General features: G+C 35.3%; 1 long non-coding RNA gene across 1 annotated transcript in view; it reads left to right on the top strand.

The window, feature by feature from the left end:
- Window positions 1-310: 310 nt before the first annotated feature.
- LOC135075716 (uncharacterized) overlaps window positions 311-27,742 on the top strand; it is a 36,696-nt gene continuing 9,264 nt past the window's right edge. The window contains exons 1-2 of the long non-coding RNA XR_010258098.1: window positions 311-633; window positions 10,363-10,454. This is a non-coding gene — a long non-coding RNA (uncharacterized LOC135075716). The remainder of the gene's footprint in view (window positions 634-10,362; window positions 10,455-27,742) is intronic.

Genomic DNA, 27,742 nt, shown 5'->3' with positions numbered 1-27,742 from the left:
CGTCAACGCTCGCTCATCTAACATTATTTGGGCCGAGAAATAGTTTCACAAGTTATCACAGGACCGGTAAGTTGCATTAGGAAAAATGTACGGTACCTGAAATGAGGCAAACGCTATACGTCTCACTCTAGCGTCCAGTGCGAAGGCATTCGCGCCACGACAATTGAGTTGAGTTGAATTGAATTGAGTCGGTTAAACCGTAAAAATGGTGCGGGCGGGCATTGCCGCGCGAGAGCGAGACGAACGAAAGGCGGGTTGCCAGAGACCGCTGCCTTCTTCTCCTCGACTTACGCCGAGTCGCGACTAGTGAACGTCAGCGTTCTGACGTGGCCGGCCGCATTTGTGTTCGTTTGCGCTCCGTTTGACAGCTACTGAAAAAAAAAACTCGCGCGTCTTCTGTCAAGCTTGAAACTTTTTGAGTGCGTTCGAAATTTAAACTGTATAAAATAGTGTTGTTTGTTGGATTATTTGTTTGGATAAACTGGATAAGATAATTGCAGTGTAATTGTATCGGCTCGAACTGGCCGTTGAGACGCTATAAAGTGATGAATCAGCGAGCGCCGGCTAATTAACAACGTCACTGCTACGAAAACAAATCTAAACCTCTATCTGCTATTCAGCTTCGGGGATATTGTAAGTATCTTATCAATTAAGTTTAAAAAAAAGTTTTTTGGAAGTTACTTTGTTACTTGTTATACTCTTTTAGTTGCAACATCTGTTATGATTTCGTGGTTCGAATAATTTTGCGTATTTTTTTATTTTAATTTGTTGATTGCTTACTTCTTTTTTTAAATTACGGAAAAAATAAGCTCATGAAGTTATTATTTTGAAATTAATTTCGTAATAATTAAACATAATTTTGTAATTAATTACGTACTTTATTTACGTTAATCTGAACCGGCGAAGTTTCGTTGCCGAAGAATGAGACGGACAATTTCCCGAAGAATTGCCGGTAAAACGTGTTTTACGTGTGCGTTGGAAAAACGTTGAAATAGCTTATTATGTTTTTGATGTGTCGAAGAGGAAAAGTGGCAGTGGGGCGGGGCATACGAGACAACAAACTGCCGATTGGTTCAGACCGAGAGTTGCACTTTTGTAGGTATTTTTTTACTTTTTAACTTGGACGCGCAGAAAAATTTATTTGCCAACTTTTTTTCTTCGTATCGATACATTTCGGCAGCACTATTTTGCTTAATGAAACGCGCGCTATTAATCTGTGTTCAGTTTTTTTAATGGATGGAGTCTTTTTTCGTAGAAAATGAACGAAACAAATTTTAATTAATGGAATATTATTTGTTCGCCTTTGCACGTCATCTATAACTTTTTTACGGATTGTAGAAATGTTTTGGAATTATAAATACGATGAAAGGAAGTTAGTAACTGAAAATTTAAACAAAGGCTAATAAAGTCACCACTAATATCATCATCTAATGTCTAACAAATTAACCGATTCTATAAATGCAAATATGTATAAGGATGTGTTATTATTATTTGATATGTTTTTAATTGTCACAATAATGTGTGTGAATGACTCTCTTCGAATATAAATTATTAAGACAGTAATTATTTGAATTGTAATTAATTTCATATTATAATCGGTAGGTAAAAACGCCGGTGTCATCAATTACTTACATTTCAAAATAAAAATTATTTTATTCTAAGACTATATCGGATACCCTAAATACGGATGTTATTCAATATTCAATCCAATTTCAATTTTCAAGATTATTGAAATATTAAGGAAGTGGTTTCAAACTTCAACGGTTCGTCATATTAGAAGTTTTTTACTCCAACAGTAAAAAATAAATTGTTTTAAATGTATTTAGAAAATAATGTATTAAAAAAATAATACCCTATAAAACTATCATACATTTTACAAGAGTTTAGACTGAATTAGAAATACAAATAATTATGACAAAACCCCTGAAATAAAAATGAAAGTTCGACACCGTCACTAGAGGGCGCTACTTGTCCAACTGTAAACTTCAACCCTACTTGGGGAAGCTTAAATAAAAGTTACTTATCCATCAAAATAAAACGGGAACTATGTAGAATAAAAAAATAGTTTTTCTCAAAAATATTTTTCTTTTTTATAAAAAATTAAAATTCTTTAGGTTAAGAAAATCTCCTTGAGCAACATTTCACGATTTGTTACTACTAATTTTATTAATTTAGTCGGAATAAATAAATAAATAATATAGATTTTAATTTTGAAGCACAATATCAAAATCCTAAACAAGATGTTTTGAAAGCGTCTTGACTACTTAGGCTGGGTTGCACCATCTTACTTTAACTTTGACAAACGTGAAAAATCTGTCAAACTCCATAGAAAAAACACCGGTTATCGTTTTACTTACGGTCAAAGTTAGGTGCTGCAACTCAGCCACATTATCATCCTTAGGGTGGATTCGACCAAACAAGAGTAAATATTAATCTCAGAATAAATCGTCAGTTTTGACATCATACTGAAACTGTCAATGTGCCAGTTATACCAGGAGTTATTCTCGGATAAAAGCTTGGTCGAATTGGGCCTTACAGATATAAAATTATATAGGTAAGTATCAGTTCAGCCCTGATGGTCACTTTGCCCGCTGTATTAAAAATAATAAAACTTTTTAATCATGAAACTAATAATAATCAAACATATAAACTTGTATATTGAAATGGACTATTATCTGGAAAATAATTGCCGTTACGGATTTTAATTTTATTGTTACTTTCTTACTGACGTCATACAAGAAGAATTGACGTAAACATAATTTGATTTGCTATGTGTATGAATCGTGCAAGATTTCACTAAATAACTTTTGATACTTCACTTTTGACTCTAGAAATAATTACAATATCAATCTTATTTCTATGGACTTTGAATACTTTTTCTTTGAAAAAGTTTAAATTTCGAAGTAATTTACAGTCGCCGGCGCATTCGGCTATACTTAGTTCGTTCTTGCAACTCACAAAGGCGAGTAAGCTTTACTTGTGTGTGTACGTGTACACGCACATAACGATAGTGGAATGTCTATCAAAACTTTTGAAAATCGAACAGTTGCGAGCCACCACACATGTAAAGCTCACTTGCCTTCGTGAATTGAAACAACTATACCTATACACATTTATGTTGCAAATTAGAATCTATTACACTACTGTTTATGTTACAATGTGTCTCGTTTTGTTGCCCTTAAGGCACCCATGACCTTTTTTAGGGAGACAACTTGCCACCCTTATGAAACCTTATGGGTTGGGAATAGGAACTATTTTTCCTAGTGGCTGTCAAATCATTCTTCCACAGGTATCTGTTAAACAAAATTATTTTACTGGCTAGACTAAGATTATGAATAGTTGACAGATTTATTTAACGCCATTTCAACCGTCAACCATTTTAAAAACTGCCAAAAGTTTAAAAAAAATATCTTAAATTTCCAATAAATCAATGAAAACCACATCCAAATTGGTTAAGATATATTATTATCAAGACTAGAGAGTAAAAATATTCACCAAATCACGATTCTAATAAACTCATCGATTGCACAATCAATCGCAAGTTTTAATTTATACTACATCATATTTGCTAATGTTTTAATGTCATTAGCAATTAAAGATTAGTTCCTTTCTTCTTTCGGCTTTTTATTCGTTCTGTCGTTTCAGCTGAAAGACGTCCACTGCTGGACAAAGGCCTCCGCCAAGGATTTCCACAAAGACCGGTCCTTTCGGCTTTTACTATAATATTTTAAGGACAGGTGTCATCATACTGAAAATAATTAAAATAAGTTATTTAAGGAGCTTACTGTTAATTATTTCGGTTTACTCTCACAATTATGCTAAAACACAACATGAATATTAGTGAACATTAAACTTAATCATGCAAAGGTTACATTCAATAAGAAAATTTACTCCTGCGCAACGCGCGGATCAAAAAACTTACGAAACTGAGGTATTTTATTTCTACTTTTAGTACGAACGGCATTCTCTACTAGTTAACGACATTATTAAAATGTTTAACTCCATACAAAAACACCTGTTATGGTTATAGTCACGGTTAAAATAAGATGGTACAACTCAGCCTTAAAAATTTCAGACGTTGACACTAAAATCATTTTAAACAATATTTTTCTAATAACAATCACGTAATTTATCAAGGAATTCCATTTAAGAAAGAAACTAAATTAAAAATACTTTGCGAAAATAATTCTAAAGAGTTATCGTTTAGCTTTCCAATAATTAAGTTGCTATCAAATTTTGAAGTCAATTTTCATCCTTCCTGCAAAGTCAACCAACAAACGGGGTCTCCCCTTCACAATTGGTATCCCGCTGATTCGTATGAGGTACTTATACTTATGTATGATTTGCTTGTACAGTCAGTGTCAAACAGGCTCAGTTGCACCACCTAACTTTGACCATAACTATAACGATAACCGGTGGTTTTTGTTTGGAGTTTGACAGATTTTGACGTTTGTCAAAGTTAAATTAAGATGGTGAACCCAGCCTAAGTGGGCAAAAAATTGACAAAACAACCTTATTCCAAATTGTAACAAGACGTGTAGCGAACTTTTTGGCAACTTTGGATGTTTTTAGACGAACTATTTGACGCTGACTGTACAGGCGACGACGCATCTTATGTGATTGTAATAGGAGCTACCTTGCAAAAAAGGGTAATTTGATATGTGAACTGTACGTTTCCATACGCGGTGCAAAGAGGGGGATTCTCTTCCGGTGTATGACTTTTCTATCTAACGATAAAAATTTATACGTTTTGTTGCTAAGCAGAAAATGGAAAATACATTTGGACCAAATAAGTATGTATTATAAATTGAAGAAGACAAGAAAAGTAAAATTTAAAACGGTTCTTAGAAACGTTAGGAATAGGGATGTTTCCTGGGTCAAAAAGCAAGAGTTTTAATTAGTCCGTCAGTTAACTTATCAAAAAATACTCTACACGTATTTTTCACTTTTTCAAACTAATGAAAATTTAAAGAGATAAAGCGCGCCAAAGTTCATAAGAAGAGGCCCGTGACGTCAATGCTTGCATAAAAGTGCCGCACGTTGTGACGTCGTGCGGAACTTCAACGCACCATAACTATGTAATTATTTGTTAGATTGACAAATAAAAATATATGTGTCCAATATTTTTTGATATTAAACATGACGGACCAAATAATTTTTTTTAGGAAACTAGCCTATTCGGGAAAACAACCTCCTTTTTTACAGGAAATTGATATCTATGAATAGCTATAGATAAAGTAGGTAGAGACACTGTGTAGGGTCAGCTAGTTAAAAATAGAGATGCTTGGGTTAAAAACTGTGTGTTATGATATTAAAGTGCAATTCAAATATTTTGAATTTTAGACAAATCACAGACTTCAAACTATCAAAAGATTAGCTTCAGACTTTTATGAAAAGAACCTTAGTCTCATCTAAAGATAAAAATATCAACAGTTATCCTTCACGCTAAAGGACGGGTCAATCGAGTCCCGAACAAAAATTACAAACAGAAGTTCGAATGGTCAATTTATTAATTAAAGCGCATCACGGGTTTGGGGGAGCGTCGCATCTGTCAGTTAATAGAACAGCTGTTTTAGGACAGGAATTTGGATAGGATGGACTGATGACAGCACGTTTATGGCAACATTAGTTGATAAGGGATAAAAGTGGGATAACATTGTAAAAATGGGTGTTTTTAAAATAATTTTGGCAGTGACAGTAATGGAAAATAATGAAAACAGACCTGCAAATATGGTATGTAAAAAATTACAATAGGGAGAAAAATCATAGGATTAACTTTGGGATAGATACAAATTAATATTTTTCATAACTTAACTAGTAATAACTAGGTACACTAATGTTATAAAGAGGAAAGATTAGATAGTTTGTATTAGATAGGTTCCAAAATCCATTAGAATCCAAATTTTTTTCTGATGAACATAGGCGGAACGAAATTCATCGGGTCAGCTAGTATTATCTAACTTCAGACATAAATCAAAATCATAAAATATAGCACTATGTCATAGTCAAAATTTAATCTTTTAAATATTGTAGGTACGAACTATGTCATAGTCAAATCTTCTTAAATAATTCCATCACCACTTATTGTCATGATCATTCTCAATTGCGAATTTGTTCTCATTCGCAAAGTAGTTGTGCTAATGAAGATGTTAGGTATCTTATTCGGCGCAGACGGTGAGTCAACGGCCATTTCTCAAATTGCTAACACGTGGAGCTGAGGTGATGCCACTTTGAGTGGGTGGGTTAGAATTTTTCACTTATAGCTTTGGGTGATACAAGATTTTTAAATATTTATGTTTTTGGGTTAACGTAATTACGACAAAATAATATTCTGGTCGTCTCAAAGAGATGAGTAAAAAGAATGACACATGTAAAGGCTCTATTAGAGCAAATCTTCAAAACTATTTAATTACACTATCATGTACTTAGATAGACGAAATTTTCTGGCAACAGGAACTGAATAATCTTACACCTATTATCTTCAAATTTTTTTTAAAAGCACCCTTTTTCATTTTCAAGCGCATCGTCACCGTTGCTTGTGAGTTTGTGACATCTTACTATGAGTGACAGGGAGGAAAAATTCCGAAAATATCTATAATTAGTATTGCCAGAAGTAGGAAATCTGATCTCCTGCAAGTTTCATTGTGCTAGTTTATTGAGGATCATACACTTCCTGCCTTGCTGTACATTATGTAATTTACTTTCTTATAGGAGCTTTACAAGAACAATGGTCTTCTGGGCTATTTCTATCCGATCACATCACTCCACTAGTCCGTTCATTGCGCTAATTAGAAATGTTCAAGTGAGTCATTTGTATCCCAACTCCTGCGCCTATGAATCAGTCATTTTAATTGTACCATAGTCGTTAACATTCTGTGGGCTGGATTAATTCAGATTGTTCGTACCAAAATGTAATCAAGTATTTGGTAATTATGTTTCAGTATCATTGAGATCACTAAGAGCACTTATTGATATTACCATTTGCCTCTTAAATTTTACAGTCCATTTTACAGTATCGGTAAATTAACTAACAGTTGTTCTTGGTATTTTAAAGTAATTATTTCCCTTTAAGATATTGTTTAAATTTGGAGGTTAATAATATCTTTAACTTGTAATTTAATCTGTAGGAAACCACGGGAAAGAAAGCCAACAATTTCTCGATTTCAAAGCTGAAATCATGTTAAAGTCAGTTATATCTACTTAATCAATTGAATTATTTAAATTTTAGAAGATTAACTTTCATTTATATTAAGAAAGTAATTTTAATTATTTTTTTTCGATTCATAGCGACTGTTTTTAGCTTAAATATCTCCATAAAGCTGTTTTATGTCTCATACCACAATAGAGTTTGGTCCTCAAATTGCGATTAATTTTGTAAGGGCCTTCATTTTCAGTGATCTTATCATTCTTATCATGTAGAACCATTTAGCAGTATCACGTTGCTAGGAAAGCAAAATCTTACTTCCCTTACTTTAGGAAGTAGTTCACCTGTTCCGTTCACTTCGTTCCGTTCCTCAAAGCCAGTGTGAGCGCAGTTTTTTCCTTAGCAAATGTTCGTTCGTTCGTTCGTTTCAGCCAAATGACGTACACTGCTGGACAAAGGCCTCCCCCAAGGTTTTCCACAATAAACGGTCCTGCGCTGCCCGCCTCCAGTTTCTTCCCGCAACCTTTACCAGATCGTCGGTTCACCTAGTAGGAGGCCTGCCAGCAAATGTATTACCGCTTAATTTCTCTCCTCGCACCAAGTGCTTCCTTGTTACTTTTGTTACTTCCATGTTTCATTAGCAATAAAAAATCATCAACAGAAAACCTCGCGGATAGCGACACACCCCCCGTTTTTTATTTTACAGCGTCGTGGAGATGGAAACATTTCGGTTTTACGACAAACAGAACATCGTCTCCGACATCAACTTTTATAACCGTTCAAACAATTAGATCTAATCATATTGTTCTCTTCACACCCAATAGATCCAATACGAGCGAGCGAGACGACGCCACTCGCTCCGCTACGCCCGTCAATGTCTAATTGCTTTTATTATTTTAAGGCATCGTAATCATTATGGCTGCAATAAAAATTGTAATTACTTCTCATTAGTTCAATTAAGAATTTTCTAGATACGGTTTACTTGATATGTTGATTGCAAATCGCTCTGCTCTGAGATGCATTGTGTTAGAAAGCGGCATTTTTATTACTATTACGTTATTAATAATTCCCTTGTCTATGGGTGAAATCCGTTGTCGATAGCCTATAAATTTTATGAGTGTTAGGCACGGCTCATATCAATCAATATTAATGATCATACCGAAATTTGGAACTAATCGATGTATTTTAATTTTTAATGTCCATAAGTTACGAACGAGTGATGCTTAATGTAAGCACAGCAATAAAGAGTTCGGACAAAAGGTCTAGTCTATGGTCTGGGCAACGGACGAACGGGTTTGAATTTGGAATTCGAAAATAAACGTTAGCTGTGTGGTCTGTTTTTTAGCGGTCATTAGTTGATCAATTCTTAGCATTTATTATACAAAATTATATTAATAGGTAGGTACATTGTATAAAATTACTTCGTAACTTGCTAGAGGAATGCTAGTTGATGAAAGTTAAAAGATTTTATTCAGGTCGATTACTTTTGATAGACTGATGTAAGAGTACCTATCCAAAATAATAATTATTACCTATTATTTTAGTTTTTGATTAATAATTTGATAAGTGTTATCTTTATAAATTTTAATTTCATATGTATTACATTTTATTCTCCGTTCTTATTAATGGTCTCATTCCAATACTCGTTATCAACAAATAATTACACGTTTTACATACCGTCATAGAGGTTTATTTTGCAAATTACACTTTTAAACTACTATCGAAAGTTTACTCAGTGCTTGATTGGTTTTTGCAATAAGTTTATTTAAATTATCAGATTTGCCCTGGACCTACTTCTTCAGAACTCTTAGGCTGGGTTGCACCAAATAACTCTGACAAATGTCAAAAATCTATCAAACTCCACACAAAAAACACCGGTTATCGTTATAGTTACGGTTAAAGTTAGGTGGTGCAACTTAGCCTTAAGATAGCTGAAATTTTGTATACCTCCTTACAGTTCACAATACATGACATCATATTAAAGGAGATAGTAGTTGCATAATACGAGCTATTCTTCAACAAAACTTATAAACTCACGTGCTGTCGACTCTACATTAACAGTTCTTGAAATAAAAAAAAAGTAACCACTGGCACTCAAGAATCTAGAATAAGTACCCATTAAAAACATAAATACCGTACATCAATCCTTCACACAGAAAGAAATAAAACAAGACTGTCCACAAAGAAAACGAAAAAATGACACGAGCGAGTAGAAAAAGAAAACCTTCCATTCACACTGGCCGCAAAACGCGAGAAAAGTTGTCCGCGCGCAGAAAAACTTCTCCAAAAAGTTTCCACGCACGTGCCTAACACGTGGTCTTGGTGAAAAATCGCGCAGCCCGCGCATTCCTTACCCCACCCCTGCAGGACTCCTAAGCGGGAAGATACGGGTCCGTACGCGACGCTTTTTGTGAATGGAGCGAGAATAAGGACCGGTATGTGTGTGTGGGTTCGCGTTTGGTGAATAGAGACGATGTTAAAATGTTGCGAATTTAAGAGTAATTTCTTTGGATTCATTCATAACGTTCTTACTTGATAGTTACGAGCTAAAATAACATAAAAATATTAAAACATCTTTAAAATCAAGTCAAGTTTTAAGAAGTGAATATTTAACCTGTTGACTACAAGGAAATACCTGCTTTTAAATCTTTTAATATTAGCTATTTAACCTGTAAATCTTCAGCTAGCATAATTTCGCATCTAATAAAATCAATATAAAATATGAAACTTACCAATTTACGTAATGCAATAAAATTGCATCTCACGATGAAGTATCTTCCTCTCTAAACAATGTTGTTCAGACATGATGCGAGCTGCGTTTACTTTGACCTGACCGCAGACCGAAGAACGCATCTAGTATGACAAATGCTCAATACTATTTGACGTAGCTGATGAAGAGTTAATTTACCTAAGACACCCCGCAGGCAGGCTACAGATTTTTAGTCGGCCGATAGTTTGGTCGGGCGATTTTATATCGGCCGATTTTTCATACAAATTGGAAGGCAACCTATCTATCTGTAAGAACTAAAAGTCTATAAGACTAGTCTGCAGGGTGTCTCATGCCCTATTTCACCATCAATCCCTAATTAAGTGACCCCTATGAAAACGAAATTCCTGTTGTGCTACCATAGGTCACTTAAAAAATAGGGATTGAAGGTGAAACGGGCATAAATCTACTTCGATGACATTACCTTGCTTAACCCTAGGCTTTGTTCCAGTCTGGTGAGGGTCCGGCCCGCCGGCAAGCTGTTTTACCCCTATCTGAAGACGTCCTCCCTCCACAGGGATTTCCTGTTTGCGAGTGGATCCGGTAGGTACTCTTAGTGATACAGCTAGCAGCACATCAAGGTTTACCCTTCCATCTTAAGCAGTTGTGATAAGAGCGATATTGCAATGGTCTGGCGTGCCGCCGGCTGTACATGCTAATGCTTCTGCTGCATAGTAATGCATGCACGGTGCACGTCCAGTCGCAACCGCAGCTTGAGTTTAAGTGAGTTTTAATCAGGTCGGGATTACTTTAATTTTTCGTAGCAGTATAAAAATGTAATGCTTATTTAAGGTTTTAACAAGCATGTTGATGAAAATATAGAGCATGCTGTTTGGAAAGACATAAAAAAGAGAGATGCTAAGAATATCAACGCTTCAAAAATATTTCGCAAAACCACCAGTGCAATAGCACAGATAGAAAAGAAAAATAAGTATGAAGATAAACGAAAAAATTTAGCATGCCTTCTAGCAAATACGTAAATGGTATTCGTAGAAATATAAGCTTTGAAGTCTTACACCAATTAACAAGTAAACAACGCAAAAATAACTCTTCATTTTGTATATTACTATTGTATATTACTACATACTAGTACATAGCAAAGTCGCTTTCCGCGGCGCTATCTGTCCCTATGTATATTTATATCTTTAAAACTACGCAATAGATTTTGATACGGTTTTTTTAATAGATATAGTGATTCAAGAGGAAGGTTTATATGTATATTTAGCATCCGTGCGAAGCCGGGGCCGGTCGCTAGTTGTCAATAAACAAAACGACGAGACAGCTCAGTTCCGTGGTCAAATGTGTAGACGAGGTCTGAAGCACACTTCTGATAGTTGGGTCAAATGGAATGGATTTGAGCCCAAGGCAGAAGTAACAGAAAGTCTGAAAAAAGAGACCGATTCTATAAAGTGAAATGAAGTAAAGACTAAATGATGTCTTTAAGGTTGGCTTGAATATCCGACTTATGGTTGAAACAAGTAAAGTTATTTTTACTATATGTAATAATCGATGCCCTTAAAATTCAGGAATGCAGCATCATCCAAACTCTTTTACTTCTTTCCTCGTAAATCATACCACATAATTACAAATACTTCTTTCTTGTTCCCCTGAAAGCCAAAATGATACTAATTATCACACAAGATTAAAAAACTCATTCGTCCGTTTTAAGAAAACCAACTAACAGATGCTTTAGGTAATAACAACGTCAATGCATAAATTATGAGTAAGTAATACATAATAACAGCTTTCGTTGAGCGCATCTGTAAAGTACTTTATCTTTGGATCTCCCGTTATAGAGTTGGGCTTAAGGCCCTATAAAAACTATTAAAACTGATGTTTATTTGTTTATGGGCGAGTGATTACGGCGCTATGTTTATTGAAAAAACCCACAATCGATGCGCCACGTGATATCGATTTAGGTTCGACTAAAATATCGCGGCGATTGATCGATTGCGCGATCTGATTTTGTCTTGAAGAATGCTTTGAAAATGATGAAATGAGCTTTTAGTTACTAAAAAAAACGCCAACGTAGAGTGACCAATAAAGTTTTTGTATTGAGATTTACACTTCTATATTTTATTCCGTAATGAGCTGCTATTAGTATTAATCAAAATATTGATATAAATAAAATTCCACCCCACTAACTCAAAGGCAAACATTTAAAACGATTGCCAATAAGCTCATGTTAACTACTGTGCGTGTAATTACGCAAAAAATACACACACATTTCATATCATCCGGCAGTTTATTTTGACACGAGAAGAAAACGACCCACAAGACCGCAGTGTTAACTTGCCACTGCGAAAGGCTCATTACTTCTTAACATTATTGAGTCTCTTAACCCGTTCGCTACCTGTGCGTCTAGTCCCGCCCGCGCGTCCCGCATCGGTCGATTAGATCGCTCCAAAACTGCCCATAAATTCAACCCTAAAACAACCTCTCTGTTTAGTTTGGAAGCTCCCATCCCAGTAATTATACAATAATTCATACTTTAATAAATACTAATAAATCGTTCCAGCACTCCAGCATTATCCGGCATTATTACACGATGTAATTACAGCCAATAAATTACCAAATAATACATCAATCAGATGTGTTATAATTTTGAATTTTTTTTATCATCTTTTATTGGTGAACGGGCAATTTTATTAAAATTATAATGCGGAGAGCGGCTCAAATTGGGGTGGCTCGAGGCAAAACTTGCCTTTAATTATATAGGTAATGGTTAATGATATATTCTTATAATAAGCTACCTGATGCTGTTGGTGGGCATAAATCAAATATTTCATTAAAATTCAAGCTGGTTTACAACCCTTTATTTGGTTCGTTATTAGGAGGATCGCGGCGATTCGCGAGGTATCGTTTATGTTCGTATGTAATAGCGTTTTGCATGACATTGATGGATGTAGTATCTAAGCTGTGCATAATTTTGTGTGGTTTTCGCGAAATTAGGGTGCTTGTAAATTAAATATTTTTGTGATTACAGCTTTGGGAGCGCGTTATAGCCGCGTTTAACTTTAAATTATCGATGCGTTCATTGAAGCTTTTTTCATTTTGATTATCTGTTGTGAGAACTTGATTGACCACGACACCTTAAGGACGATATGAAGGCATATAAAATGAATATCATATGTAATTTTATTACGGGAAATATTTTACAATCCTTGAGTATTCTACAATCCATTTTTTATCCACAAGGTATCATACACTGTCTCTATGTCCAGTGTTAACGATTTAATTTCTCGAGTTTGACAAAATGAATCGATCCTTTTTAACTACTTAAAGATACGGTATGATAGTACGTATTTCTATGGTAAACCAAATGAACGCAGATTAAGCCAAGAGCAGGGGTAGTAAAATATAAATGGTCCTGAAATTATGACTCGATATTTATTTGAAAAGAACAATTAAATTAATCATATTATCTTAATAATGTATTGAAAATAAACTAGGAATAACTAACTAGCTTGCTATAAAACAAGTCCAAAGCTAATTGCAATCATATTTATATGCGATAATTATACAAGAAACGCTCAGATAATAATTTCTTTTAAATCATACAATTAAATGTTCATCTTTGAAAAGCCACGCATCGCCTGGAGTCATCGCAGGGCTGTCACTTCATCGTTTTATAAAATTAATGAAAATAAGTCTAAACAAAATCACCCTTTTATTTCTAGGTGAGTGATTTATTTCAAATGACTATTATACGTAAAAGACAAAATGTTAGTACCTACTTAAAAATGTTAGTTTTATACTATTTTTTTTTGCGATTATTTATTTGGCAAGTGTACATGGTTGGCTTATTATTGTGCGATCTACTGTGTATTGTTTCTTAATTTTTTAAAATCTATATTTCTCTACACTAGGTATAATCTACGTTCCTTTTTGTAGAAAAACTTCTATTAAAATTAGGATAGATCTCATTAAATTTTAAGTTGACATCCTTAGCAGTAATATGCGACCACACAAGAAAAAACATTTCGATAAAGCAATAATTATACGTTGTGGTGACGTTTACACAGTAATGTCGTTATGTATTAAGAAGATTCAATTAATGCAGCCACAAAAAATTACAGATCAAGAACTAACAAATCAAAGCCATAAATTACGATTGACAAGTAGTATTTTAAATAATACTTCATGTATCTATTTTAGTCTAACATTTTCAGTGTCTTTTGCAAGATATTTTCACATGTCCTCGTGTCTGTTTGTCTATTCAAACTTGGGTAATAAAACCTAATAATTCAAGTTGACCATTCCCCTAAATTTTGATTGACCTGCAACGTCTTTAAATATTGTTTGTCCAATACTTTTAAAAATCTTATCATTATTGCTATTCCTAATGTGGCTTCAACACATACAACTTCGAGAAATAGATATTTTGTCATCTCTACAAATCTTATTGTATGTTCTACATACTCGCTAACCCGCTGGTTAAGCTAGCTCTTTTATACAGGTCAAAAAAATCCTAAAATGATTAAAAATACTTAGAGTCAATCATCATACAGTATACCACGGAAGTGACCACTCCATACACAATGGGTAAACCGTCCAGTAATTGTGCAGGGAATAAGTAGTCGTATCCCTCTACATTTAATAGTCAAGATTGTTTTTACCAATTGGTTAATGATGCCAACATTATAATGAGGAAATCGTGATTGCGATGGCTCCTACGTATACTGGCGTAAGTGAAAAAAGTAAATTTTACAGGAGAGCCATTTTAGTGGCCAGAACCATATTTTTGGGTCATATCTTCTGACCTACTAAAACGAATTTAATGAAATTTCACATTTAGCCTTAACATGTAATGCTTTTGCTACTGCTGTTATCAATTTTTATATTTTTCTTATATATTTTGAGATTTTACGCATTGCCCTTTTACGTCGGCATATTTCTATAATTTCATGTATATTGTTCAACGTAAAGAGACTTAAATGACAACGTAAATATAATATTTTAAGCGATTACTCTCTTTATTTATGCATGTAATTATTTTAATTGTTATTATGTGCTATATCAATAATAAATCAGTTAGAAAAAGTCGTTTAATGTACCGTTTTACGTTTTAACGCAAATACGCCCATATACTGTGCTCGAGATTTAGTTAGGTCTTTTAACATAATGTGTCATATTTAAAAAAAATATAAATAACTTGAAAAAATCGAATTGCCTAAGGCGGGAATTGAACCCACGATGCCTTAGGCAGTTCGATTTTTTCAAGTTATTTAATATTTTCAAATTAGTTTGAGATGCGACTCTTAACGCTAAAAATTAAATAACTATATAATATGTCATAATTTATAAATAAAACAATTTGCTAAATATTTTCATGGCTTTATTTAAGATTTGGATTATAAAAAATATATGTTTATGTAAGCAACTACTCGTATAGATTGACGAATCGTATGATTGGGCTTTATACGTGGCGTAGTTTTGCACATACGCCTATTTGCCTAAAATTTTACTTTGTATCTAATGGAAAAAAAATTTTTTTTTCTTACTGATGTTATAGATTAGAGCAAAGTGAAATCATTGCTTAAATAATTGGAAAAAGGCGTAAGCGGCAGTTTCGCCCTTATACGTAGGAGCCATCGAATTTGGTAATCAAGAGGTCTATTTTGTTGAGATGAAGGTCAATTTAAAGATCGATGGTTGCCAATCTTTACTTCTGCGGCTGCTGGTTTGAATCCCACTGGGGCCAATTTTATTGTGATAATCACAGCATTTTACTTTTTTCTTATTCCAAACGACAATGATTGTTCCTGATAAGAACAAAAGACTTTTCAAAGTTAAAATACTAGTAATAACAAAATTTATTTTACATTTCATAGATAGGACATAACTTATTACAGCGCAACTTCGATCAGACAAGGATAATCTTAGCTATTGGCTGATTACGCTGTAGTCACTTCTGTTAAGCTCAAAAATAATATTATGTAGTGCACTATCTGTTCTGTCTCATTAGGTACTAATTGGAGATAGAATGTAAAACTATTTAACAAGTTTATAAACAATTGAGACCTTTTGGAAAAATCAGACTCAAGGTGGAATTTAATATACGACCCGTCAGAAGCCCCACGACACAACACTCTTTAAAAGTCTGTAACCGAATCCGTTCTGATGCGTCACGCACGACATAACACACCAAACAAATAGAAATCCGCCTTTATTCGCATTTCGTGCAACACAGAGGTGACATGTCACCTGTTTAGATCTGCGCAGTTTCATTTCATCACAATGCCTCATTAAGTGTTTACAACTCGATAGGGTTAATTACTAATTAATTGCTCATTTGTGACGTCCGATAATGACTGAATTAGGAAATAATAGGATTCTCCATTCGCGGTTGTTTTAAGTGGGAAATAATTATGAAATTAAGATTTATCTCTTAATTGGTAATGTCCAAGGTCGGAGTTTTCGGAATTTTGATGTCATTAAATATTATTTAACTGTTAGGTATTTCGTTTAGGAGTAGCTAGGTAACTATTGTTTCTGATCGCTATACCTATGGCAAGTTTCAAATAAATAGGATCAAATAAAAATTAAGTCTTCACCGTCTATTGTGTGGGTTTTGTAAAATCTGAGGTCATAATAATAGTACAACCCTAGTGTTAGACACCCTAGTCTTTTATAGGCAGGTTTTTATAAAAACCATCTGTCTTTACCTTGGCTTATTCATTTAAAACTAAAATAATTGGAACACAATATTTTCTCGCCTGTCCGAGCCCAGCCTTGCAAACAATGGCGGCAACCCGATCGGCCATAAAACCAAAACTCGGTACCAATCGTAAAATGGTAGCAACTTATAATTTCAACGAAAAAACAAACAGACGATTCATAATTAAAATCGCTAATGACTAAGACCATTAAGTTAATCATTTTAATTAGAAGTGGTCGGTCTCATTTTGCGTTTTATTTTGTTTTTCTCCGGCGCTGGTTACGACGGAGTCTTGCAATTGCGTGCGTTACTTTACTGTTTCTGTTCGTTGACTAAAGGATTTTGTTTATCAATGTGTCAAATGTAATTGACACGATAAAATAACAGAATAACAGAACTCCAGAATGCAATCTTATAAGTATGGTGCCAAAAAGTAAATTGCCGTACATACAAAAACGACTGATCAGGAATGGGAAAGATAAGGCGGTAATTGAGATGTCGCTTAATTATTAAGAATGCTTAAGTGACTTCTTGCGCGCAGTTCATAAATAAACTAAGAGATAAATTAAGGGTTAAATTAACTTGGCTTGGAATATTTTTGCAAATGTTAGTTTAATTATATTTGGCATTAAAATACTTGAATCTATAAAGGGAATATTTTTATGCAGGCTATTTTTCAGAAAACTACCAAGTGGGATATTACCGAGTACTAAAAATATTGCAGTACAATAAAGGCACATTAAGCTAATTTTCTGTAAAAGTAAAAAGAGCGAATTTGCAACAAAAATGTGCTTGTCTTTTGTATTGTTGACTGTTAATAGTACCTAGTTATACTACAGTTTGTTCAGAATACTCTAGGCTTGGATCGACCTGGTTTTCCGATAAGAAACATGATCTCAAGCTGTAGGTTCGTTAGCTTCATGATCGAGGCATGCCAGACATCTACAAGCTCATAACATCTGACATCACTGTAACAGTCTACAAAATCATTTTTTATGCAGAAGAAGGCACGTATCCAACCGTAATCGCATCTGATGTCAAGTGAGATGCAGCCTAGGATACATATTTGCCCTGTAAGTGCCTATTCAGTCTCGCCTTGAAAAGGCCCGGATTATAATATTGAAACTGCCACACTCAGAAACAGACTTAAACTAATTATCTCCAGCTAAAATTATTGCATCGCATTCACAGCGCTGCATTATAATTTGGGAATAAATTAACTTTTTTTAGTATCTCAAAGGCAAATAATTACAATTTCACCGAATTAAGAACCCCTTCATTCACTTCGAGTCCTATTTTCGTCGGTTGAGCGATGGCCGTGGAGTCACGAAGCGAGTTGATGCGGTATTTGTAGGTAATAATATATTTGTTGCAATTCAAGAAGGCGAGTGAGCTTTACATTTGTGGTGGGCTTATGTGCATGTATGTACACGTACACACACAAGTAAAGCTCACTCGCCATCGTGAGTTGCAACAACTATACAATAAATGATTGGAAAATGCAAAACACTTTTTAATGACTTAATTTGTACGTATCAGGTGTTGGTGACATCTACCAATTCATCTTTAATTACGATGATATTTGATATTAAATTTTGATGATTTTGATAATATTATGATGTTTCTTTGCATGATGACGCTATTATGACCAATGACACATTGCATTGAAAATTTCAAACCATTAATCTGGCCAAAATACTCTTATTCCTATCAAAATATTTGCATCTCTACATTAATCACATTGCATTCAGTTGTGTCATTTTTAAATAAAGTAGGTTCTGCCAATTTTCTTGTGAGTTTCAGACTTGAAAATATTTATCGCATTACAACATTATTCTGCACCGTAAAAAGATCCAATAAAAAAAATTGCTTGGCCGATCTAAGGGTTAAAAACTTTAAAACTGTCACATCCATTCTTCGCCCATCCGCGCGCATCGAAGGATCCAGACGGACATTTGAATAGGGTCTCATTATCTCTAATTATATACCGATTCTTAGACAGAAGGGCGCTAACTCCGCTCGACGCAGCCTTGTAGGCCGGTGGAGTTAACCCTTTGCTCGAACATGATTGCATGATATTTGTAATTACGACGTATTGATTACAAAAGCGATTAAATGTGAATGTGGTGAGGAATTGTGTTTTATTCTTGTTTGAAAATGAACATTTCTATTATTTGCAACATACTCAAGGATCTTTTATTCTGCAATTATGTAGATATAATTAATTCATGAAAAATGGCAATTACTGTAGCTTTAATTACTACTGTCAACTTATTTTTTATTACCTTTTCATTGATTAAAAAAATCAATTTAGGTTTTAGTAACATGCATCCGCTCTGTCTACAGTACATTTAATTTCAGCAAAGGTCTGGGCATTTGTTTTATTTCATTTGCCAAGAAGGTACCTACTGCCTAAATGTCAACACGCACCGAAAGCCCAGTGCTATCTATGGTCCTGCTTTTGACGTGCAATGATAACGCAAACTATTTCAACTCCCGCAAATTGTGTCGACAATAAAAGATAAATAACCCACCGTCACCTAAAAGGCATTAAAAACTTGAACCGAGCATTAACTATCCTTTTACGAACGATCTGAATAGAGAATCTTTTCACCGCCACTTATTAGGGTAAAAAGGGGGAAGCGAGGTAAAAAGTGTAATTATGTTGATTATTTAGGTCGTAATGTGCCGACTATCCCCCTCCCCCCACGTCATTAATCGCCGCCCGCTCTCCCTCCTCCTTTATTATTTCGTTTCAATTATTTTTGTGATTATCTTTTTATGGCGGAGCATTAAAAGTCGAAAAAATAACAGTGGACATTAAGCGTAATTAGAATTGGTATTACGAGATGTCACCGCTGGCCTTTTTGATCTGTCCGGGGTTGGTTTTGGCGTTTCATTTTCGGCGTTTTTTGGGTTAATGATAATTATGTTTGTGTTACAGAATTTTGACTTCGAACAGACGCTGCTACGTACAGTTAGCGTCAAATAGTTCGTGACATCCTAAGTAGCCAAAAAGATCGCAACACGTCAAAATCAAAAAATCAAAATCAAAAATATTTATTCAGTTTAGACCACAAGTGGCACTTATGTCTTTGTTACAATTGGAAAAGGTTGTGTTATCAACTTTTTGGTCACTTTGGGTGTCACGGTATATGCCCCGCACGCTTCGAACTTGAATGCTATAGCATGAGAACACCTCAATTTATTGTTATTTTTGTAATATTAGCAAGCATACTTTTCCATTACTTTCCCTCGATAACACGATACAAAAGAGTTATTAAGTCCCGAAACAAAATAATTAAATTGCAAGTTAATTAAAATTTGCGAACTATTTAAGTATTATTTACTGTACAATCCAATACACTTGGAACTATTAACATGCTCGTTCGGAAATTTTGATTAAAAGTTTTATAAACATATTTTACGTAAATTTAAATTGTTGGATCTCGCAATTCAAATTGAATAAACATTATAGTATCTTAATTATTGAAAGTAATTTTAGCACGTTGACTGTAAAAAATATATAAATATCGCAATGTAAATTGACGTCACAATTTGTCCTTAGTTTGTGACACACTCGCAGTCAAAGGGTTAATCAATATTAAAATAAAAAGTATATCTCAAAATTATTTTTGGCTTTTTATATGTGTACAAAGACAGAACCCAATAGGGTAAAAAACATGTCACAAAACTGTTTACAAAACATGATCATCAATAGCTAGGACCTCCCATCCTTTGAGACATATGCATGACTTATTAAATCCTTTATTTAAGCGCCGTATTAATTTCTATGGCAACGGAAACATAAAAACACATAATTACACGTAATACTAAGTTGACGCGTGACCATTCACAATAGGAGCTGGATTTGCCAACCCTTTGATCAAGTTACTAATGAATAGTAAACTTTATCACGCTAGTATTACCTTTATAAGTACACCCATAGAGTCTATATTCGCCGGTCAAGTATAGTTAATATACATTATTATTAAGAATTTTATGGATGAGCAATTTTTATGATTGTATTGAAACGAATAGTAGCTTATATTAGTAGGGAAAGGTTGAAATCTTTTGTGTGTATTTATAGTCACGATTCGTGAAATCTTTTTTGTTCTTGCCAAAGTGCTTTAATGGTTAACGATGAATGATTATTTCGAAAAGGGCTTAAAAAGATTTAACAGTTAAATGATTGTGAGTCGTACACATCCCTTGTGTGTGAAATAAACCTAACAGCCTAATGTAGAGTTAATTTCTAGAAACAGATCAAGTTAATAACTATGTTTCTCGCTACTATTATAGTATTAAAAAAAATAAAAAAATATCAGCGAATATCATAAAAGATACCGGCTATGTTCATCAAGGGTAATGTATGGTTCTAAGGTAAAATATTTTTTCAAATATGACTCTACCGGTATTATCCAGTGAGAAAACAGACTATGTTTGTATGGCCCTTGTGTTTCCTCTTAATACAGGGTGACTTTGTTAACAGTATCCACATTTTTTATTAAGCTCTATAGAACAATTTAACAATAAAACTTTATCTTAATTATTTTTAATCGTGGTATTTTTCGCAAAAAAAACATTGAAAATCTTTTTCACGGGTGTCCATATCTTAAGTTTTAAAGATTAAGGCTTATTTTCGGACGCCATTATGTCTATTAAGCTTTGCAATTACTTGTACATAATGTACGTATTTTTCTACGAACGAAGTAAATTCGCTTCTAAAAATTGGGACACTGATTACAAAATCAACCTGTATAAGTTATATAGAAAAAACTTTCATACACCTGCGGCAGAAAAACTGACGACCGAAACCGGCGTAAAACTACTCGATAGTGGCTACTATCACATACATCCAGGATAGTGCACGCACACCGCGCCGCGTCATCAATGAAAGTCATTGATCGTCAATCGTCATCGCTGTGTGCGTGCGATGATCGCCATTACTACTCGCGGTTTCAATTTTGCAGGTGTTTCTGTTTTTGTTTGGGTTTTGCTGGATGGATGTGGGTATTTTAAAGTTTGAGTTTTTTGGGCTTTGAAACGGTGCATTAAAGGTAAAATCTAGTGTTTTACCCATAGCAAGTTGGTGTAATTGATGTTATTAAAAAAAATACCATATTGTAGCTTTTGTATTGTACAAAAAGGCGATGACTTCAGCAAAAGAAAGCGCTAATTTTGCAAGTATTAAGCAGCTTTATGACCTAAAGATAACAGGCTGTAGAAACGCTTTAAATTGCTCTTTTATAAGACTACAAAGAAACCTAACGCTCTACGCTGCACACCTTGCGAAAATTGGTTACGGTGATATTTAGTAAAAGCAGGCCTGTTCATCTCCGCGAGTTTACATCGAAAACAAAACACGCACGATGGCCCACCTAGAGGATACTATTCGACAAGGCCTCACATACGAGCGAATATTGACTCACGCACGCGTATTCTTGTGTATGATGGAAGAAAATAAAGAAAATTGTGTACTAAATACTGTGCAGTATTTAACTGCCTAAATAATAATAAAAACACAGAATGTACTTTTTTAAGTTGCCTCAAGACACTGAGAGGTAAATAAGTAGTCAATATTATTCATGATAATTCATGCTAAATCATGTATTTCCTCCGCCATTTTCCGCAGTTTGGCACCTCACGTCACATCATTTTACCTAAGTCAGCCCTATAGCTTCGGCGCAGTGCCGATCACTGACGTTTGTCAACAAAATGGTGCTTGACTCTTGAGACAGGCTAAATTACACCATATTGTTAATGACATTGAGCATACATTTTTTTAAATACCTTCGCGAAGTAAAACTTCTGTACGTAGTACTTATTATTATTCTGTGGTAAAAGTCACAACTAAAATACACTTTATCAATTTATAATCGCAGCCTTTAACAATATAAAATCAGATGTCCAGATGTAAATACATACAGATATTGTCCCAAAACCGATAACAATAAACACCCCATTCATATCGATGACGTTACAATAACAATTGATTGCAAATATTGCGTGCAGAATGCCCTTAATAGTCATCATATTTGCGTACGTAGTTTTACGCGAATTACCCGGCACGCACTATCCGGCGTCAATGGACATTGATTTCGGCCGAAACACGTCACACCTGGCCAGTTGGCAGTAGTTCTGTACCTCTAACTTGAACAACTTTCGTCTTCGAATCGTTTGCGTATTCGATAAAATTCGATACTTAGCCTTCGAATTCAACGAAAACGTGACAATTTTTATTGTTAAAATTAGTTTCTCACTGAGTTCACTTTTCGTCACTTTCAGAGGGGCTCTATTTAAGTTTTCATACTAAATCTTTTGATGGCGATTCGAATGCGCAAACGATTCGAAGTCGAAAGTTTTTCGTGCTAGAGCACTGGATGGTAGCGTAAAGTAACTAAATCTTCGCAATACTTATTATTACAATAGTTCCTATGTAACTAAAACAATGGCTATATTACGAATTCGTATTACGCCCACTGCATTCAACCCTAACTGTGCCCGCCAAAAACTATCGCAACTTGTAGTATTTAAACCGCGGCATCAATGAACGCATTGATTCCGTACAGTCGCCGCCAGTTGTGACGGAGTCATCGCACATTCATTAAACGAAAGCGAGTATCATCATCAGCACCCAAATATTCCATTATCAATGGGTGTACAGTCAGTGGGAAAAGGTTTACGGATTGTTCGTCATTGGGACGGTCAATGATGATTTTCTTTTGTTTGTTGGTTAACAACTGAAATGTTATGGTGTTGAGGAATAAAATATTCTGCCTTAAAATCTCTAGAATCCGACAATGATGTGATGATGATTGCTGTTTTTCTTTAAGTATTTTTTATGTATTCTTTAACAATTAAAAATCTTCATGAATCCACAATGAGCTAAAAATATTGTTTAATTCGCATTTATAATATTAGTAGGATTCACAACAGTCAATAACTTAAATTAGGCAGTAGGACTTATCGGACACATTATTACACAGAATTGGATCGGAATTATTTTCTCTTAAAGACTACCTACATTCACATAAACAAATGTAATAGCCAAACATTCTTAGCATCTTATACAGTGTTAACAGGTGCTACTTTGTAATAACTAAGTACTCTTGCTCTATCTTCTTAACATTGAGTTTCAAATACAATTATTAATTTTCTCCATGCACGTCATATCAACCCTACCAATCCCTTAAATCCACATTGACTTCTGTCGCTGTCTGTACCCGCGTGTGGAGCGCCACACGACACGGGCCGATTCAACCGGCGAAAATATTGTTAACCCGGTAACGCCCGCAAATGACGGTACATTATTAACGCGCCTGGAATTCGGGATCGACTGCACACCGCGACGTAGGTATGGTGTAACCGTCTGGTTACCGTCTCGACTCGACTCAACTCGGGCTGTTAAGGGTTAAGGAATAAACAGTAGAAGGTTGAATCACGTGACAAGACTGTCTTGAGTCGTAAAACTTTTATGATATGAAATATCTCCCCTAATACATCTACTTAAGATGCTTGCTTGACGTGCTGTCGTTCGTATATTATAATCGTCTGGTTACCGTCTCGACTTGGGTGTAAAGGGTTAAGGAATAAACGTAGAAGATTGAGTCATGTGACAAAAAGTCTTGAATCAATAAGTAACTGGGTTTCTTGCGCTGCTTCTTCTCAGCACTGGTCCATATCATTGTCCCGAAGCATTGGGAGGGTTGGGACGTGTAAAATAGGTACTCTTTGAGAGCCTAATGCCCGTTTTCACCATCAATCCCTAATTTTTAAGTGACAAATAACAGGAATTTTGCTGTCATGGGGGTCACTTAAAAATTAGGGATTGATGGTGAAAACGGGCATAAGTATCTAATCTAATACAGATAATGAATTGGTGTTTTTTATGAGTTTTAATTGTGGAACTTGTATGAAAAGGTTGGTAGACGTAGACACGTTGTATCCAACTGGTTAGTCTCGATTTAACTGAGAGAGTGAAGGGTTAAGAAATAAACTATGGAAAGTCGAGTCACGTGACAGTCTTGAATCGTGGAATTATGAAAGGGTTGGTATCAAGGCCGACGACATCTGACCAGGTGGTTGGTAACTATGGTCAGGTTGCCGTCCTTGGTGCCAGATTGTATTGAGCCGTGTTTAGTGCAGCTTGCATTTGACAGAGGGGTCACTTGTCGCGTTTTTAGGTGCAACACCTGCCTAATAAAATACTGTCGCCTGGGAAAGTAATAAAAGTAAGATAATATGCAACTTCTTTGCTCTTTTGCATCCATTCCCGTTACGTGGGCTCTCTGTATCATGCGGCGTCAATTATGAAAAAATAGTAGTTCTACGTTAAGCAAGGGATCATGTAGTGTGTTAAGTATCGAACTAAAAATAAAGTCAAAGCCTGCCACTGAGAAAGGTTTCGGAGTTCAACTACTTGCGAATTGAACATGATAAGAGTTCAACTTAGTGGTCCATAAGGATCTATCATAAACTAGTCAGTACAGTCCAACTTACTAACTAGTCAAGGACTATTCATTGGTGTCATTTCCCAGCAAAACAGTCTGACATGCTGTAAAACTGTACAGGTTTAAAGCGTAGAGTTTCGCGAATCCGCGTTAGGTGCGATTCAGCATTATGGTACAGAAGGATCTAGCATGATCTAGTCTGAAAATAGTTAAACAGACCATAAGCAGTTGTCATACATGTCATTTTCCAACAAAACCAACTGCTGTCGACCGTACACCAGAGGGCTTAGTGTGAGTTTACATCAAACGTCGTCACTAGCGAGCGCGTTAAAAATATATGAAGATTTTGTTCATTGTTTGATTTTAGTTTTAGTGTAGAGGGAAGGCGCTGGACGCAGGCCGCTACCAACCGGGCAACATGGAAAGCATTGGGGGAGGCCTATGTTCAGCAGTGGGCGTTCTATGGCTGAGATGATGATGATGATGATGATGATTTTAGTTCTTAAAAGTTTCCGCTAGGGGCGCTGTAAAATCCGTCGTACATTTAATGTCACTTTTTATCGAATGCGTTTGACGTAAACTCGCACTACGCCCCCTGTTTTAAAGCGTAGTAGTTTCCCGCCATAGGTGCGATCCCGGGCGCGTCCCTCGCCGGAGTGAGGCCGAACTGTCTCTATTATTATATTTAGCTTGCCGACGAGAGCGAAACCGATTTCAATAATTGTTATCTGCAGGTAATTGACCGATATTTGTAAATGCGCGCGGGTAATTCGCGGGCAGTGCCGTGGGAATTTCGGGGGTGTGAAAGCCTAATGTTGACGGTTTTGGCTGCCGATGGCATTTTCGAGTCAGAATCTGTTTGGCTACTTTTTAGCACTGTAAGCTTCCAGCTTTTTTGAGTGTGTGAAATATGAGGATACCTATACTAATCCTGAAAAATCTGGGTAAAAGTTAGCTAGAGCAAAAATGCAGACATCAACTTTTCAAAAATTTTTGACATATCAACGTAATATCTCAGTTAAAGTGACGGGACATATCCCACTACACTTTCCCACCATTGAAACTCCTGTAACTATAGCCAGGATCTACGGCTTGGCCTCCAATGAAACCCAACCAGTGAAAGTTGAGTAGTAGTTTGATACGAGTATAATATGCATAAAGCGAAGCTATCTTCTTAAGACAGCTAAGATGAAGGGATCTGCTACCTTGAATCCGACTGTGAGGCCAACAAGTTGGACGAATTCTGCAAAACTCCGAAAAACAAAATCGCATCACCAACATTCCAACTCCACACCAACTAGTGTGGTTCGTCCAATTGGATTGTAACAAACAATAATCACCGCATCAGAATAGTCGCGGTTAAAACGAGCAAGAGAAATTTCTCTTTGTCATTATTCCCTACCAGAATAAAACTAGCGTTGACACAAGTTCTTTGAACTAGGTAGTAATAGCGAAACAAAAGTTTATTGCTCAAACATCACAGGCACACAATCGTAATGGTCAAGGAAACTCTGGAGTGTAAAATCATAGATATGCTAGTGCAGATGGCTCTATGTCCATTTAGTACCTACTAATGAACATGTTTAATAAAAAAATGCTTGTTAAAGGCTAAGCAAACTACTGCAAACCATTTACAATAATATGAATATGATTCATTTTCAGTCCACTAGAGTCAAATCACGTTAATTAATTGAATTCAGTGATTTTCTTTGAAAGAAGTAATTATTATCTTGAATGCTATTAGGGACGAAGAGGCAAGGGACATAAAAAGCTTTATGATGCCTTTTAATTTTATCGTGCATTTTATTTACTCGTAGTGCCAATTTTTGTCCCCAATTTAAAAATAATTAACTACTCGTTGTACTACTACATTGTACTACTACATTGTACTACTACTACTCTACAGCATGCTTGTATTTTCATTGAGATTCGACACTACTAAATGTGACTGATACACCATTGTGTTATTACGTGTTGTTTTCACCAGTATGTACGAAGTGCATCTTCTGTACTTGCTTAACGTTTGCGAAAATGCCCTATAATGTGTGATTTAATGACACACACCGAATAATGAAATTACCTACTTTATTGCTTGTAATTCTTGGCGTATATGTCGCCAGAGGAATAATGGCATGCGTTAATCTTTATTTCTTTATAGACCATAGCCAGGGTGAATAGTAGGTGGACTCTACGTATGCAGATAATAGTACTAAAGCTGACTTGCACCATCTTACTTTAATTTTAACAAATGTCAAAAATCTGTCACACTACATACAAAAAGCACCGGTTTTGTTATTGTTATGGCTTCAATAAGGTGGTGCAACTCAACCCAAAACTTTCCAAGCAAGAGACTATTTTGTTATCAATGAACCTGAAGAGTTTGTTTGGTTGAACGCGCTAATCACTAAAAAACTACTGGTTCGATTTGAAAACATCTTTTTGTACTGGATAGCCAATTAATCGAAAAAAGCTATAGGCTATATTTTATATTATCACGCTATGACCGATAAGAGCAGATCTATGAAAAATGTTCCGAAAGCAGGAAAAATTATTCAAACGATTTTCATGCGTAGTCGCGGGCACCTTGGTGGACCGACGATCTGGTGAAGGTTGCGGGAGGTGCAGGACCGGTTTTTGTGGAAATCCTTGGGCATTTGTCCAGCAGCGGACGTCATTCGGCTGAAAAAAAAAACGCGGGCAGAGCTTAGATCGTTTCC

The sequence above is a fragment of the Ostrinia nubilalis genome, chromosome 10, assembly GCF_963855985.1.
Source record: "Ostrinia nubilalis chromosome 10, ilOstNubi1.1, whole genome shotgun sequence".
Taxonomy (NCBI): Eukaryota; Metazoa; Arthropoda; class Insecta; order Lepidoptera; family Crambidae; genus Ostrinia; species Ostrinia nubilalis.
Note: the sequence above shows the minus strand (reverse complement) of the source record. Positions and strands in the feature narration are given on the sequence as shown.